General features: G+C 37.1%; 1 pseudogene; it reads left to right on the top strand.

Moving 5' to 3' along the window:
• Positions 1-6,169: 6,169 nt before the first annotated feature.
• LOC101587701 overlaps positions 6,170-8,043 on the top strand; it is a 20,149-nt pseudogene continuing 18,275 nt past the window's right edge.

Here is an 8,043-nt window from a genome sequence, read left to right on the forward strand (position 1 = left end):
AATGCTACATCCAGCCTGCAGCAAATAACATAAATTCTATGTCTCCACATAAGGGAGACAGACTTGCTCTCTGTTGCTGTTGTTTCTCCTACTCCTCCCACTTGCTTTTTTCCCCTCTTTGCCACAGCCATAAATGGTTGCTCTCTGCCATGAGGCATTCTGCCTTGGAGCCAGCTGAGTGTGGACTGAAACCTCCACTGACTGTGAGCTAAATAAACCATTCCTTCCTTTATTCTGTGTGTTTGTTATTTTGTCCCAGAAATGAGTAAAAAGTAATTGAGATACTCATAGACTGCTATGGCTTATACTGAGGCCTCCACTGACAGATCTCCATGTGCTCTTAGGTGGGGCTTTTCAGAGACATCTGGATCTAGGAATGTGAATGTGGATTAATTTTGCAATACTGGGATAAGGGTCTTTTGTACTAAATTAGTCTCCTCAAAGCCTCATGTAAATCATAGGGAGGATTTCTAGAGTTTGAGATTAACTCATGAACTACTGGGAGATTAGCATGGTTCTCACTATAGATAATGGAAGGCCCACCTTGGATATCGGTGGCTCCAATCAGTTGTCTGATAGCCTGGCTGGAATAGAAAGGAAGAGAGGGAAGGCAAGCTTGCTGCTGCAACTTGCTATATATATATATATATATATATATATATATATATATATATATATTTGAGAAAAAAGTAGTAGGAATGAGACAACTTTAAAACAGGCTATTAGGACAGGTACAATAATTAATACATTATATATTGATGTCTTTGTAGTAGTTATTCATAGTACAAGATGCAAACATGATATCTTGCTAAACACTATTAGTTCAAAACTTTCTTCTCATTTAACTAAAAGAAAGCAGCTGTATATCTATGCTATTTTGTATATACAGATATATATTTTTCTACTACAAAATGGTGCTTCATTTATATCCCCCTTTTTTGTTTACTTTTTTCAGAGATGGATATTCCATTTTCATTCATATATTGTAGGTGCACGAATTCAGCAAAGAAACCCAGTATAGTCTATTAATCTATAATAGTATGGGTTATCTGCATGACTGGCAATGTCAGAAGTTGTTGGCTTGAGCATCTTACAGCTCAGCATATTAATGTGGCTTTACTTTTTATACTTTGTTTTTATACTTTTCTGCTGAATGGTTAAGACAAAGATAAGGCAAGACCTATATAATAAAAAATGTAACTTTTGTATCTGACAACGTCAGTCAATCCCCAATCTCTTCAGCTACCTTCTTAACACACCAGAAACTGTTTCTCATCTGTGAGGCCCCTCTGCTATTTCACCCTGCCTGAGAGCCAACTGATTATGGGTCAAAAGCCCTAGAGACTGTGAGCTGAAATAAACCTTTCTTCCTTTCCTGGATGCCATAATGTAAACAGCATCATTTACCTTGTTCTTCTGCCATGATGTTCTACTTTTCTGCAGTCCAACCATAGACTGAAAGCTCTGAAACCCAGGCCTGAAATAAACTTCCCATATTCTATGTTGCCTATAACAGATATTTTTGTCCCATAATGGAAAGCTGCCTGTTATGTGCTGTGTGGCCAGGGTACACCAGAGTCCACAATTATGATCATATGCACTGTCTTGAATAGGGAAAATTTAGGCCAGTGAAGATTTCAGTGAAATCTAGGTGGGTGCTAGTCAATGAACAAATCACACAATCTGTCTTCTGTACAAGCACAGATTTTGTCTCATCCATTCATTGTAGACTCAAGTGATGTGTTTGGTGTCTCACAAAAAGTGCTGAGTGAATGAACTGAGGAACACAACCTAGAGGAAGGTGACACTAAGAAGGCCAAGCAAGGCACAAGGTAGGATCACAGGAGGCACTGGTGCCTAGTGATTAGAAACAGATTTACAAGTCAGAAAGAGGTGGGTTGAGAATCTAAATTTGCTTCATCTTTAACTTGGAGCAATTACTCTCTGGCCTTTAGTTTGTTTATGTGTAAAATGCTGTAACTGTAAGAGCCTGTATGTAAGTTTGATGTAAGGATCAAAGAAGTTTTATGCAAAGAATTTATACAATGTCTGGGACATATTTGTTCAGTAAACCACACCATTGATAAAAAAACAAAAACAAAACCTTTCCTCCTTGAACTTAATGTGTCCAGTATTTTATCTCAACAATGATAAAACTAACTAAGACATAAACAAAGGTCAAGAGCTTCCCACAGTCAGAAGGTATGATAACAGGAGAGGTCACTGAGCCCCCAGTTTGAAAAAGTTCACATGAAACACAGCTGAACAATAAGGGGACCATCTAGAGACTCATGTGTTAAAGAAATGAGAATTCTCCTCCACCCACTCTGGCAGCAGGGTCAATCTAAATTATTTTATTGACTGCATGGGTCTTATTTACCCCAAAATATAAGGTGAAGAGAGCGAAGTAAACTGCAGAGACCCAATAATTAGCATTCTTATTCCATACATAGATGTTAAACAAATTAGAAACACAATTAGGTAGTGACTGATAGAATATCAAAGTACCATCTTTGTACTGGGGCCAGGGATATAGCTAAGCAGCACAGTGCTTGCCTGGCAAGCTCAATGTCCTGAGTTCAATTCCCAGTACAAAAAAAAAGATCAAATTGGAGGATATATCTTAAGTGTACCTTCCAACAATGTTAGCCTCCAGATACAACACTAAGGTAACTATTCCAGGGACTGAAAGTTCTATGTATCACACTAAAATGCTCAATTCCAGAATTTGTCAAGTGAACTTTAAAATATACAGCAAAATTAGATTCTGACATGGCCTATTAGAGTCAGAGGTGCCTGCAAGAAACTCAAGGAGACATCCTGGATATCTCAAACATTCTGATACAGGAGGCAAATATAACCAGATGCAGAAAATAAACTTGAAGGACAAATGCATGAAATAAAATCAAACAATAGGGATACTGAGAGACAGAAGAGGGGGGGGGCTGCTGTTCTGCAGCTATCCTACACTATTACACAGTGATCACACAGGGAGTTCTCCTAATATCCTGAGGTAGAGAGCCAGCGCAGTGAAAGCCAGACTCCTGGGATGGGCTCCCTATCCCTCTTGCCTACCTGAAAGAGGAACTGAGTATGGAAATTAGCTACAAATAGGGCCACAAAGAAGCTGAAGATATTAAATATTTAAACACAAGGAAAGAAGGAAGATCACATAGCACTAAATATACAATGCCCTTCAAAGTACTCACAATACCTGCTCAAACACCAAGGATCCTTCCCATTTCCCACCATTCAACACTAGCAACCTGCCCCATGCAAACAGCAGAGGAACACTCTATGTGGCAGGCAATGCAGAACTCACTGGTGGGGAAGCACAGATCTTATACTGGAAAGATGTTGTGTAGAAGGGAGCTAACAGCCATACCAGAGTACGTGTCATCCTACTGCTTCCCTAAATCAGAGAGATCTCACATATCAAGAAATTCTGCATACTACCCAGGATCTCACACTCAGGCCTTTGTCAAAGTCTGCAGGTTACACAGGGGAGCTCTTGGGACAGGTGTGGATAAAGGACTGTGTTCTGAAAGTTCTGCCTACAAATTACTCAAATGTATCCTTCTTTAGGTTAGCCCTAATGTTAAGTGAAATATATCAAACCACAAGCTCAAATATCACATGGTTTCATTACATGAGAAACCAAAAATACAAATAAAGAACAAAAATAAGAAATAAATAATGGAAAATAGGAGGTAGATCTTTTGTAAAAAGGGAAGGAGAATCAAAAGATGGACATGGGGGAAGGACAAGAAATGCAAAAAAGATTTAAGATATGCTATATGAAGGACCATTTTGCATCTGTACATTCAAAATAGGATATATATACAGTTACTTTCTCTTAATTCAATGAATAGAAAGATTTGTACTAATAGTGTTTGTGAACAAGATATCATGTCTGCATCTTGTACTATAGATAACCACTAAGAAGACAACAATATGCAATGTATTTATTATTGAAACTCTCCTACCAATTTGTTTTGGAACTGTCTCATTACTATTTGTTTCTCAATAAAATTATTTTTAAAAGATATGTTATATACATGTATCAATAAAAATTTATAAAAGGAAGAGGTGCCTAATCAGAGGGATTCTAGGGATGCCCAAGAGGGCTGTGGTGAGATTTCTCCTACAGTGAAGGAATTGGGCATAGGACAGCCAGCCAGAAGTCACTGGAGAGTTGAATTTAGACAACTATACCATGTTACCTTTCAGTTAAATGGATTGATGTGGTGCATTTGAGACAGAGACAGAGGCCTGCCATTAGCCACTCCAAAGTACAGCTTCCAGGTAGGAGGCATATCCAGATAGTCATCCAGAATAATAGCCTTCACTGATCCAAGACAGGCAGTTAAGTAGTCCTTGGGGTAGAGAGGGTGAGTCTTGACTGCTCACAATCAGATTATGCCTGAGGCATACATTGACTTATGTAAATGCTTTGATCTATGCTATTATAGCTGTGTGAGGAATTTTTGTTTTCATTAAGGTAGGAATCTATCTTCTTCATTATTATTTATTTCAGTTTTTATTATGCTTTATCTTTTTATCTTTTTAAATTTTCTTTCCTCCTTATTCATTTTTCTTCTCTCTCATTTTTCTTACCTCTTTACTTTCCTTCTTCTTTTTTCTACTTTCATACAAAATATATAGAAGACATGCCTATATAGCTTGGTTTGGTAACTGATACCTGTAATCCCAGCACTCAGGAGGCTGAAGCAGAAGGATTGTCACAGTTCAAGGCCAGCCTCACCTTCATATCAAGTTCAAGACCAGTCTGGATTACATAATGAGGGTCTTTCTCAAAAAAGAAAACAAAATAAAAAAGAATATTTGAATATGTGCAAGAGATAGTAAAAATTAACCAATGTTTTAATTTAATAATACCATTCAAGGTACCAACACTGTGCTTAGAAGATCAAAACAAATCTTCAATGTCAAAGTTTCTCTTAATCTCTTCCCCACCTCTCCATTTCACTTTCTACCTCCACAAATACTCTCTCAAACTCCCACAGCATTAACCTTTTACTGCAAGTATAAAAATAAGTTCAGTGCGGCCTGACTTACTGCCTATTTTTCACTATTGACATTTCTCTTATCCTAACTGACCTGCCTTCTTTCTTTTCCTTCCCTGCTCTCCAAATTTAGGATCAGAGGTTAATACTAATGAAGTACAGCCAGCAAGGAGCTAGATAAAAGGATGAAATTGTCAAAACAAATTTTAATTTTTATAATTGATAAATGCTTCTACCTAATAATGTTGTTATAACCAGTAAGAATTCCCCCTAACACAGTGACAAAACATATTAAAATCAAATTACACAAAATAGATCAAAGTAATAGGCAGTATCTTTTCACTAATACATCCAACATCACATCACTAGCAGAATCTAACTAAAGAGAACTTTAAACTACCAACAAATTCCTTTAACCTATTTGAACTCAATTCTCAGAAAAAAAAAAAAAAGATTAAACCAAATTGCTGAATTACACAAAATGTCAACTTTCACAGATAAGAATGGGCCCTGCATTACAAACATGCAAGCAAGTTACAGAAATTACTCCTGTGTCTGCAGGACATTTTCACAAATGCCCTGCTATATGTTTACTGCACAAGTAAAAATAGTTTATTTATACTATTGTGTGTTTGAATTTTTTACTGTTAGAATATGAATCTATTTAAAAAAATTTTCATGGAGCCAAACTCATTCCTAAGTCATGGACTGATGGTAGAACTCATGCAAAGGTGTCCAAAACACCCTCCCAGAGAATTCTACTTAATTTTCAAGCAGCTGAAATAACCAACATGAGGAGAGAGCAGGAGATCTGAAACACAGGTTTAACACAGGAGGCCATATATATAAAGATATCAAAAACAAAAAGCAAGGAAAATTTCACCAACTGCTACTACAAGGGACAAAGAGGACTCAGCTAAGACTAACAGGAGTTAAAGAAAATTAAAAAAGACAAGATATGTGCTATTTTAGCTCATGGAATGCACTGGTAGGTGAGGGGCTTCTTCTGTGCTGTCTTCACTAGCACCACCTACTCCTGTGTGAGTGTCTTTTGTGTGTGTGTGTGGGTGTGTGTGTGGGTGTCAGTATCTTAAAGCATGGAAAAGTGGAGATAATTGCCAATGATCACAAAGCTGTGTCACTTTCACTGACACCAAATGACTGATGCTGCAAAAAATCAAGTGGCTATCAACTCACCAACATAGTTTTTGATGCTGAACATCTGATTGGATATAGATTTGATGATGGTGTTGTCCAGTATGATATGAAGCACTGGCCATTCATGGTGCTAAATAATGCAGGCTGGCCCAAAGTTCAAATAGAATAGAAAGCAGAGACAAAAAGCTTCTACCCAGAGGAGGTGTCTTCTATAATGCTGACAAAGATGAAGGAGATTGCAGAAGCTTATCTAGAGAAGACTGTTACCAATGCTCTGGTCACTGTGCCAGCTTACTTTAATGACTTTCAGCATCAGTCAACCAAAGACCCTGGAACTACTGGTGGTCTTAATGTAATTAGAATTATCAAAAATAGTATTGGGTATTCCTCTTCACTGGCAATGTCAGAAACTGTTGACCTGTGTCCCCTGGAGCTCAACATATCAGCATGGCTTTACTTGTACTATGTTTTTATACTTTTCTGCTGGATGGTTCAGACCAAGGTAAAGCAGGAATTATGCAACAAGAGATGCTTTTGGGTCTGATAAGGTCAGTGAAATCTCCTCAGGATTTATCCTGAGATCCTGTACCTCAGGTTATAGAACATTTGACAGGGTCAGCCATATGGATGAGGCACGGCCATTGATTGGCCAATGTACTCTCTGTGAAAGCCTGAGAGAATGTTTTCTCTCCTTGTGACTCTTGTTAGGCACATTCTACATCATCAAACACTTTCCTCTTTGGTCCCATAATCTCCTTGATCAGAAAATTTGGGACACTACTGAGTTACATGACATTACAGTACAAGTCCTCATATGTCCTGAGTCTTAAATGACCTTAGAAAGCTAGGGCCAAAATGTTGGTTTTCCTTGTGGCCCTCCTTTTTCTCTAATTTTGGTCTGTAAACTTAGGTTGTTAACCCTCCAGAAGAGTTTATTGTTGTTGCCATACAACCTAGGCTGTTAAGCATAACCTCATAATATTCTGTCTGAATATTAAACATCTTAGGCATAATATGGAACAGGTATTTTTCATCAAGTATTGATATGTTGAACTTTAAGTCCCTACAAATTATGATGAAAAAACATTTAAAAAATAGAATATATTTTAAAAATAGGCATAAAGAATTATATACTTCTTAAGTTTACACGTAAGTCCAAAAATCCAACCATATACAACCTTGAAGCAGGACAGTCCCACAACATTCCTTTTCCTGTCTCTTGCCTTCATGCACCACCCCCTTCTTTTTGAACAATCATCTACCCAAGAGACAGCACAGCAGCAACTGACATGCCATGACAAGCAGCCTGTATTCAAAAGAACAGAATGACAGGCACTCCAAGTATGAAAATAATATTACAGATTACCATCTTCAGTGCAGTTGCTTAGTTCACAGGTATCAGTATACAGAGATAGTTAGGGTGAGAACCTTTCTAATTAACTGCTAGACTCAAAAATCTTCTGGAGATTTAGAATATTTTGCTGAGTTAACACACCTGCAATATTCAAATAACGGAACTTAACAAAAAGAGGATATAGATGAATGTCCATATTGTATCTGTTTATTCAAAATGGTTTAGATAGATATATAGTTACATTCTCTTAATGAATAGAGAGATTTGCTCTAATAGTGTTTGTAAATAGGATATCATGTCCACATCTTACAGCAATCAACCACTAGGAAGAATGTATGCAATGTGTTAATTATTGAATCTGTCCTACCAATTTGGTTTGAAACTGTCTCATTGTTATTTGTTTCTCAGTGAAATTATGGGAAAAAAAGAAATGTAAATGTAGATATTAAAACTTTGCTATAATTGTCAAAAAAAGAAAAAAAAAAGAAAAAAGGTTTCAGAATG

The sequence above is a fragment of the Octodon degus genome, unplaced genomic scaffold (genome assembly GCF_000260255.1).
Source record: "Octodon degus isolate 3935 unplaced genomic scaffold, OctDeg1.0 scaffold00494, whole genome shotgun sequence".
NCBI lineage: Eukaryota > Metazoa > Chordata > Mammalia > Rodentia > Octodontidae > Octodon > Octodon degus.